The sequence below is a fragment of the Bombina bombina genome, chromosome 7, assembly GCF_027579735.1.
Source record: "Bombina bombina isolate aBomBom1 chromosome 7, aBomBom1.pri, whole genome shotgun sequence".
Lineage (NCBI taxonomy): Eukaryota > Metazoa > Chordata > Amphibia > Anura > Bombinatoridae > Bombina > Bombina bombina.
In genome coordinates, this window is record NC_069505.1 from 452,064,220 (window position 1) to 452,075,134 (window position 10,915).

A 10,915-nucleotide genomic window follows, 5' to 3' on the forward strand; every position below is an offset into this window, starting at 1 on the left:
ACTAGAAGTTTTCCATGAAAGAGTGGTGGATGACTTAACAGATTTATCTAACTCTGTAGACAAGAATGCTTCCAACCTGACCATAAAAGAGAGAGAAGCATTGTTAAAACTACAAAATAACAAAGATATTGTGATCAGGCAGTCAGATAAAGGCGGGAGTGTGGTTGTAATGAATCAATCACACTATGTGGCAGAGGCCATGAGGCAGCTTAATGATAGTGACACCTACATGGTCTTGTCTAACAATCCTACCAAACAGTACACTAGAGAATTGTCTCTTCTTTTGGACGAGGTGGTGGAGGAGGGTCTCATGGATCAGGACACAGCCAACTTTTGTCTGGTTACTGATCCTGTGACACCCATCTTCCACCACCTCCCAAAGGTACATAAGAGTCTTACCAATATCAAGGGGAGACCCATAGTGGCAGGCATTGGCTCTCTTTTAGAGCCATTATCAAAATGGGTTGATGACTTACTGCAACCCATGGTGACCCTATTACCAAGTTATATCAGAGATACATCACATGCCTTACAGAGGTTGGAGCCAGTGGTTTGGAGGGAGGAGTACAGTTGGTTGACAATTGATGTCGTATCACTGTACTCCTCGATTCCCCATACACAAGGTCTCCAAGCTATTGAATTTTTTTTGAATCTTTTCTCTGATTTATCATTTGAATCCAAAGGTTTGGTAGTCAGGATTGTGAAATTTTTATTGGAACACAATTTTTTTATGTTCCAAGGACGCTACTACCTCCAGAGACATGGCACCGCTATGGGGGCAAAGTTTGCCCCCTCATATGCCAACCTTTTTATGGGTTGGTGGGAGCGGTGCCATGTCTATGGAGGTAGTACCTCTGGATTTAATCACATTGTTTTGTACGTCCGCTTCATTGATGATTTGCTTATTGTCTGGTCTTCGGACCAACAATCAGCAAAAGAATTTGTTGAGCTACTAAACATCAATGAGGTGGGAATACAGTTCACATGTGAGTGGCAGAAAGAAACAGTTAATTTCCTGGATGTTACCCTTATAGGAGATACCCAGGAAGGCAGGGTCAATTCAGCCCTCTATCGGAAACCTATCTCAGGCAACAATCTCCTTCATGCCCGCAGTTGCCATCCACGGCACGTTTTTAAAGGAATTGCTAAAAGTCAGTTCCTGCGGGCAAAAAGGAATTGTACGAAAGAAGATACTTTCCAGAGAGAGAGCAGAGATCTGAAATCAAGAATGCTCAAGAGGGGTTATCCTAGTAAAGTAATTGATAAGGCCTTCTTTGAAATTAAAGATGGAATAGAAACACATGAGTCACAAAAACAAAAACAAAAACAACACCAGAGTGATACAAAAAAACAATTGAGATTCATTACGTCATATTCCAATCAATATGATGAAGTATGTCGTATTATCAAAAACATCTTACCCATTCTTATGGGAGACAAACAATTAAAAGATGAAATAAAACAAGGGTGCATGTTTGTACCTAAACGAAATGTGACAATAGGGAATATTTTGGCTCCCAGTATGTTACAGACAGCAGGTACCTCTGGCTCATCTTGGTTAAAACATAATGGCACCTTCAAATGTGGAAGAAAAGTATGTACCTCTTGTGATCACATCAATATTTCTCCCACATTTAGGTCCCATGTAACAGGTGAGGAGTTCCAAACTAGGGGATGCATAAATTGTAGGAGCAAATTTGTCATTTACATCATAGAATGCACCCAATGTAGGAGACAATACACAGGTAGGACCACTAGGGAGGTGGGCAAGCGTGTAAAAGAACAACTGTCTTATATCTCTAGTAAAAAAACATGTTCGGCTCTTTCCACTCATTTTATTGAGTATCATAATCAGGATGTCACAACTTTTAAATGGCAGGCCATTGAACAAATTGGCACACCACCAAGGGGTGGAGATAAGTTGTCCATCCTAAGTAAACAAGAAATCTATTGGATTTTTAAAACAAAGTGTCTTTTGCCTAATGGTTATAACTCAGAGTATGATGTTATCAACTACTGGCAAAAATAAACCATTATAATTGGATATCGTCCATTATTTCTACCCCACTGTAATTAAGTTGTTCTACTAATTGTAGTAAAGGATACTAGAAAATGGCGAATTATAGGACACCTAAATTAAACTACATATATACACATTTTTATTTTCCCCAATGGTTCTGATATTCATACAACTATCGCTCTTTTGCATAGGATAATACACATTTTTTATCCATAAATTTGTTCAGTTATTTATGATTGACAGACCCCCTTTTTTGATTTATTAATATTATTTGATAGTGATCTGTTTGTGGATAATATATGCCTTATGACCCAAATTTAAATTGGGTTGAATATTTAATGTGGCATATAATATGGATCTTATGTGTAGGATAAATAGCAACAATGTACGCATACATGTACAGGTGTATGTATATGTGTATGTATGTGTAAGTGTGTATGTTTGTATGTATGTATGTATATGTACATGTGTACGTATGCATGTATGCATGCACATATATATATACACTTAAGAAGTAGTTATTCCATATAACGTGTCCAGTCTTTTATAATGTGTTTTTTCCTTTGTTTAATTTCTAAAGTCATTGGCATCCCAAAAATATATAGTGTGTATATATATATATGTATATAATATTTGAGATCTAAGTTTTAATTATTATTTGTATTATACATCTTCATCTATCTGTTTATTCACTAAGTGTTAACTATCTACACAGAATGTTATTATGGTATGTATAGGGTTAAATTTTGAAGTCTTGTTGTTTTTAACCAATCAACATGTAGTGTTAGACTTAAAAGGGTGCACCCCCCAACAGGTGTCATTCTATGATTACGGTCAATACGACCGAAACCGGTCAGAAGTTTTTTCGTCTTCACTAACCCTGTGTTGTTGTATGTTGTCATCATACAATTTTAAGGAATAAAGCTACAACTGATTTTCAAACTCTTGTTCTGGATATATTTCTTTTTCCATATTTTTGTGGATTGTGGGGAGTCCACTTCTCTTGCCTAGAACAAGAACTTTTCAAGTCTGTGGGATACCAAGTAATAACCTCCTCCAGGACTCGCGCTTAAATTATCATCTAGCTGTGAACAGCGGTATTGTGTCACTAACCCCCATTATACAAAGAGTGCCTTTGAGATTCGGATACGGAACTTTTAAAAGGAAGAAGTTTTCAACAACGGGACTGCACCATCTGATTGGTCACAGAGTCCCCAGCTGACGGTGACGTCATCGAGGATATCACCTTGTGAATTGAATACAAGTTGCTCGACACGGAGAATCGTCAAGAGAAGGACTGTACCATCTGATTGGCTACTAAGTCCCCAGCTGACGGTGACGTCACCAAGAGCAAGTGGATTGGCCAGTTCCTGAGCACGTGGTACGCCACACGGAGCTAGCACAGGAAGAAAGGCTTTCGCTGTCTGTGCAAGTATGCTACCTTAGGATACCGGCTTATTTCAACTACAGCTCGAAATTGACTGCAGACTCTTCACGTCTTCATCTCTGGTGGGTGAGTGAACATACCGCTAGTTTCTAAAAGCTTAGACCTTTTTTAAGCGCATTGGTATTGCTGGTTTTGACTTTATATTCAGACTCACAGATTGCCGGCTACGGGTATAAATACGCAGAGCGGACCCCTGCATTATGGCTTCTATGAACTCTTGTGAGTTATGAACTATTCCAGCTACGTTAGTACCTTTAGCAATACATTTATTTTGCTAAATTCATACAGACACCTCGCTCTCAAGACTGGTTCGCCAGTCTATTTGTATACAAGATATGTGTTGAATAAGAATTGGGGGCCTATTTAAGATGGTGTGAGCGGACATGTTCCGATATAGTGGATCATGTCCTCTGCACATCGATAAATGCCGACAGCATACGCTCTCTTCTTGTGAGCTGCTGGTGCAATACCGCCCCCTGCAGATTAGCAGGAGGTGTGTCAATGAATCCGATCATATTCGATCAGGTTGATTTCTGGCGATTTCTGGCCACCGCCTCAGAGCAGGCGGACATATTATGGAGCAGCGGTCTTTAGCATGAAGGCTCGCCGGAAACACGGGGCATCAAGCTCTGTACGCTGCTTGATAAATTTGCCCCATGATCTTAATGTAATACAGATAAAATAATAATAAATAAAATGAACCAAGTCGAGTAAACAGTTCAACGGGGATCGGTACGCAGACCGTCCAAGTATGCATGGAATTGACAGAGGATAAAATATACAGTTTGCAGAAGATAATTATAATATTACATTGCTAGTTATTCAAATCCAATCTGACAACGTTGTGGACTTTTCTGTACTTATATGAAGCATGAGTACGATAAATGTGACTCAATCATGCATGATCACTACCATCTCTCTTTTTTTTTAATTATAACAACTTATCCTAACCAACAACATCTAACAATAACCTCCGAACTAGGGAAGAAAAAAAAAAGGGGGGCGGGGGGGAAAGGAAGTTTGTCTGCCCCTGCCTCCTTATCCCAGGAGATCGAAGCGGCATTTTTTAGGGGTTGAAATCAATTAAAACAGCATTTCCTCTGAGAATTTTACTCTAGGTTGGCTCGTCTCTGGTTCATTCAGAACCTGCCATTCCCCGCGCAAAACCGCTAAGAGCATCGCCTCAAGTTGTGCGAATGGTTTGAGAATACGTTGCTGCAAGGCTGTTTGCAATGTTTTTATCAGGGGCTGCCATTTTTTTAGGAAAGGTTGGAGTCTGTATTTTGTATTTTATTTAACGTCATGTTGCTCTACGAAAAGCTGTTTCAAAAGGTGAATTTTAAATTGGGCCATAGTTGGTGGTTGTCTGAAAATCCACCTCTCTAGAATGCATTGTCTCGCTAGCAGTGTACATAGAGTAAATAGTCTATGGTGTTTTTTATGCGTCTCTTCCCATTGAAATAGGTATATTTTGTTTTGGTCCACTACAGTTTCTATATTGAATGTGGCTTTTATCCAATATTGGTATTGTCCCCAAGACCGTCTAATTAGCGGGCATGAGAAAAAACATAATTTATGTAAGAACTTACCTGATAAATTCATTTCTTTCATATTAGCAAGAGTCCATGAGCTAGTGACGTATGGGATATACATTCCTACCAGGAGGGGCAAAGTTTCCCAAACCTTAAAATGCCTATAAATACACCCCTCACCACACCCACAATTCAGTTTAACGAATAGCCAAGAAGTGGGGTGATAAGAAAAAAGTGCGAAAGCATATGAAATAAGGAATTGGAATAATTGTGCTTTATACAAAAAAATCAAAACCACCACAAAAAAGGGCGGGCCTCATGGACTCTTGCTAATATGAAAGAAATGAATTTATCAGGTAAGTTCTTACATAAATTATGTTTTCTTTCATGTAATTAGCAAGAGTCCATGAGCTAGTGACGTATGGGATAATGATTACCCAAGATGTGGATCTTTCCACGCAAGAGTCACTAGAGAGGGAGGGATAAAATAAAGACAGCCAATTCCTGCTGAAAATAATCCACACCCAGAATAAAATTTTAATGAAAAAACATAAGCAGAAGATTCAAACTGAAACCACTGCCTGAAGTACGTTTCTACCAAAAACTGCTTCAGAAGAAGAAAACACATCAAAATGGTAGAATTAGTAAAAGCATGCAAAGAGAACCAAGTTGCTGCTTTGCAAATCTGATCAACCGAAGCTTCATTCCTAAACGCCCAGGAAGTAGAAACTGACCTAGTAGAATGAGCTGTAATCCTTTGAGGCGAAGTGTTACCCGACTCAACATAGGCATGATGAAATAAAGATTTCAACCAAGATGCCAAAGAAATGGCAGAAGCTTTCTGGCCTTTTCTAGAACCGGAAAAGATGACAAATAGACTAGAAGTCTTTCGGAAAGACTTAGTAGCTTCAACATAATATTACAAAGCTCTAACAGCATCCAAAGAATGCAATGATTTCTCCTTAGAATTCATAGGATTAGGACATAATGAAGGAACCACAATTTCTCTACTAATGTTGTTAGAATTCACAACCTTAGGTAAAAAATTCAAAAGAAGTTCGCAGCACCGCCTTATCCTGATGCAAAATCAGAAAAGGAGACTCACAAGAAAGTAATATAACGACCAAAGAATACATGGGTTCAAAAGGAGGAGCTTGAAGAGCCCCCAGAACCAAATTCAAACTCCAAGGAGGAGAAATTGACTTAATGACAGGTTTTATACGAACCACAGGTTGTACAAAACAATGAATATCAGGAAGATTAGCAATCCTTCTGTGAAAAAGAACAGAAAGAGCAGAGATTTGTCTTTCAAGGAACTTGCGGACAAACCTTTATCTAAACCATCCTGAAGAAACTGTAAAATTCTCGGTATTCAAAAAGAATGCCAAGAAAAAAGATGAGAAAGACACTAAGAATATAAGTCTTCCAGACTCTATAATATATCTCTCTAGATACAGATTTACGAGCCTATCACATAGTATCAATCACAGAGTCAGAGAAACCTCTTTGACCAAGAATCAAGCGTTCAAACTCCATACCTTAAAATTAAGGTTTTGAGATCCTGATGGAAAAAAAGAACCTTGAGACAGAAAGACTGGTCTTAACGGAAGAGTCCACAGCTGGCAAGAGGCCATCCGGACAAGATCCGCATACCAAAACCTGTGAGGCCATGCTGGAGCTACCAGCAGGACAAACGAGCATTCCTTTAGAATATTGGAGAATACCCTTGGAAGAAGAACTAGAGGTGGAAAGATATAGGCAGGATGACACTTGTAAGGAAGAGATAATGCATCCACTGCCTCCGCCCGAGGATCCCGGGATCCGGACAGATACCAGGGAAGTTTCTTGTTTAGATGAGAAGCCATCAATCTATTTCTGGGAGTTCCCACATTTGAACAATCTGAGGAAAAACCTCTGGGTGAAGAGACCATTCGCCCAGGTGCAACGTTTGGCGACTGAGATAATTCGCTTTCCAATTGTCCATACCTGGGATATGAACCGCAGAGATTAGACAGGAGCTGGATTCCGCCCAAACCAAAATTGATTGATGTATGCCACAGTTGTGACATTGTCTATCTGAAAACAAATGAACAACTCTCTCTTCAGAAGAGGCCAAGACTGAAGAGCTCTGAAAATTGCACGGAGTTCCAAAATATTGATCGGAAATCTCACCTCCTGAGATTCCCAAACCCCTTGTGCCGTCAGATACCCCCACACAGCTCCCCAACCTGTAAGACTTACATCTGTTGTGATTATAGTCCAGGTCGGAAGAACAAAGAAGCCCCCTGAACTAAACGATGGTGATCTGTCCACCATGTCAGAGAGTGTCGTATAATCGGTTTAAAGATATTAATTGAGATATCTTTGAGTAATCCCTGCACCATTGGTTCAGCATACAGAGCTGAAGAGGTCGCATGTGAAAACGAGCAAAGGAGATCGCATCTGATGCGGCTGTCCTAAGACCTAAAATTTCCATGCATAAGGCTACCAAAGGGAATGATTGTGACTGAAGGTTTTGACAAGCTGATCAATGTTAAACTTCTCTTGTCTGACAAGGACAACGTCATAGACACTGAATCTATCTAGAAACCTAAAAAGGTTACCCTTGTCTGAGGAATCAATGAACTGATTGGTAAATTGATCCTCCAACCATGAACTTGAAGAAACAACACAAGTCGATTCGTATGAGATTCTTCGAAAATGAGAAGACTGAGCAAGTACCAAGATATCGTCCAAATAAGGACATACCAAAACCCTGATCTCTGATTACAGAAAGAAGGGCACCGAGAACCTTTGAAAAAAATTCTTGGAACTGAGGCTAGGCCAAACGGTAGAGCCACAAAACTGGTAATGCTTGTCTAAAAAGAGAATCTCAGACACTAAAAGTGATCTGGATGAATCGGAATATGCAGATACGCATCCTGTAAATCTATTGTAGACATATAATGCCCTTGCTAAACAAAATGGCAGGATAGTCCTACAGTTACCATCTTGAATGTTGGTATCCTTACATAACGATTCAATATTGAAAGATCCGGAACTGGTCTGAAGGAATTGACCTTCTTTGGTACAATGAAGAGATAAAATAAAACCCCAGCCCCTGTTCCAGAACTGGAACTGGCATAATTACTCCAGCCAACTCTAGATCTGAAACACATTTCAGAAATGCTGAGCCTTTGCTGTGTTAACTGGGACACGGGAAAGAAAAAAAAATCTCTTAGCAGGAGGCCTTAACTTGAAGCCAATTCTGTACCTTTCTGAAACAATGTTCTGAAACCAGAGATTGAGAACGAAATTGATCCAAATTTCTTTGAAGAAAACGTAATCTGCCCTATACCAGCTGAGCTGGAATAAGGGCCGCACCTTCATGGGTACTTAGGAGCTGGCTATAGGTTTCTATAAGGCTTGGATATATTCCAAACTGGAAATAGTTTCCAAACTGATACCGCTCCTGAGAATGAAGGATCAGGCTTTTGTTCCTTGTTGTGAGGAAAGGAACGAAAAAGATTATTAGACCTAAATTTACCTTAGATTTTTTATCCTTTGGTAAAAAAGTTCCCTTCCTTCCAGAAACAGTTGAGATAATAATTTATTACCCTGGAAAGAAAGGGAAAGTAAAGTTGACTTAGAAGACATATCAGCATTCCAAGTTTAATCCATAAAGCCTTTCTAGCTAAAATAGCTAGAGACATATACCTGACATCAACTCTAATGATATCAAAAGATGGTATCACCAATAAAATTATTAGCATGTTATAGAATAATAATAATGCTATAAAATTATGATCTGTTACTTGTTGCGCTTAAAGCTTCTAACCAAAAAGTTGAAGCTGCAGCAACATCCGCTAAAAATATAGCAGGTCTAAGAAGATTACCTGAACATAAGTAAGCTTTTCTTAGAAAGGATTCAATTTTCCTATCTAAAGGATCCTTAAATGAAGTACTATCTGCCGTAGGAATAGTAGTACATTTAGCAGGAGTAGAGACAGCCCCAAAACCTTAGGGATTTTGTCCCAAAAAACTCTAATCTGTCAGATGGCACAGGATATAATTGCTTAAACGTTTAGAAGGAGTAAAAGAATTACCCAAATTATTCCATTCCCTGGAAATTACTTCAGAAATAGCATCAGGGAGATTAAACACTTCTGGAATAACTACCGGAGATTTAAAAACCTTATTTAAACGTTTAGATTTAGTATCAAGAGGACCAGAATCCTCTATTTCTAATGCAATTAATACTTCTTTAAATAAAGAACAAATAAATTCCATCTTGAACAAATACAAAGATTCATCAGCATCAACCTCTGAGACAGAAACTTCTGAACCAGAAGAACCATTTATCAGTATCAGAATGGTGATGTTCATTTTAAAAATTCATCTGAAAAAAGAGAAGTTTTAAAAGACTTTTATGTAAACTAGAAGGAGAAATAACAGACATAGCCTTCTTAATGGATTTAAAAAATAAAATCTCTTATGTTATCAGGAACACTCTGAAAATTAGATGTTGACGGAACAGCAACAGGTAATGAAACAGTACTAAAGGAAATTTTTATCTGCATTAATAAGTTTGTCATGACATGCAATACAAACAACAGCTGGAGAAACAGATACCAAAAGTTTATAGCAGATACACTTAGCTTGGTAGCTCCAGCACCGGGCAGTGATTTTCCTGAAGTATCTTCTGACTCAGTTGCAACGTGGAACATCTTGCAATATGTAATAGAAAAAAACAACATATAAAGCAAAATTGATCAAATTCCTTAAATGACAGTTTCAGGAATGGGAAAAAAATGCCAGTGAACAAGCTTCTAGCAACCAGAAGCAATAAATAATGAGACTTAAATAATGTGGAGACAAAAGCGACGCCCATATTTTTTTAGCGCCAAATAAGACGCCCACATTATTTGGCGCCTAAAAACTTTTGGCGCCAAAAATGATGCCACATCCGAAACTCCGACACTTTTGGCGCAAAAGAACGTAAAAAAAAATGACGCAACTTCCGGCGACACGTATGACGCCGGAAACAGAAAATATTTTTTGCGCCAAAAAAGTCCGCGCCAAGAATGACGCAATAAAATGAAGCATTTTCAGCCCCCGCGAGCCTAACAGCCCACAGGGAAAAAGTAAAAATTTTTTAAGGTAAGAAAAAATGATTGATTCAAATGCATTATCCCAAATATGAAACTGACTGTCTGAAAAAAAAGGAATGTTGAACATCCTGAGTCAAGGCAAATAAATGTTTGAATACATATATTTAGAACTTTATAAAAAAGTGCCCAACCATAGCTTTAGAGTGTCACAGAAAATAAGACTTACTTACCCCAGGACACTCATCTACATGTTTGTAGAAAGCCAAACCAGTACTGAAACAAAAATCAGCAGAGGTAATGGTATATATATAAGAGTATATCGTCGATCTGAAAAGGGAGGTAAGAGATGAATCTCCACGACCGATAACAGAGAACCTATGAAATAGACCCCGTAGAAGGAGATCATTGAATTCAAATAGGCAATACTCTCCTCACATCCCTCTGACATTCACTGCACGCTGAGAGGTAAACCGGGCCCCAACTTGCTGCGGAGCGCATATCAACGTAGAATCTAGCACAAACTTACTTCACCACCTCCATAGGAGGCAAAGTTTGTAAAACTGAATTGTGGGTGTGGTGAGGGGTGTATTTATAGGCATTTTAAGGTTTGGGAAACTTTGCCCCTCCTGGTAGGAATGTATATCCCATACGTCACTAGCTCATGGACTCTTGCTAATTACATGAAAGAAAGTAGTGTTGGAATGAGGGGGATTCACTACTACACTTAACACATTTGTCGGGATGATGTGGTTTCAACCTTGACAATCTATGAGGTGTAATATAATCTTTATGTATCATTCTGATCTATGCCTCTCTAAAGGGTACC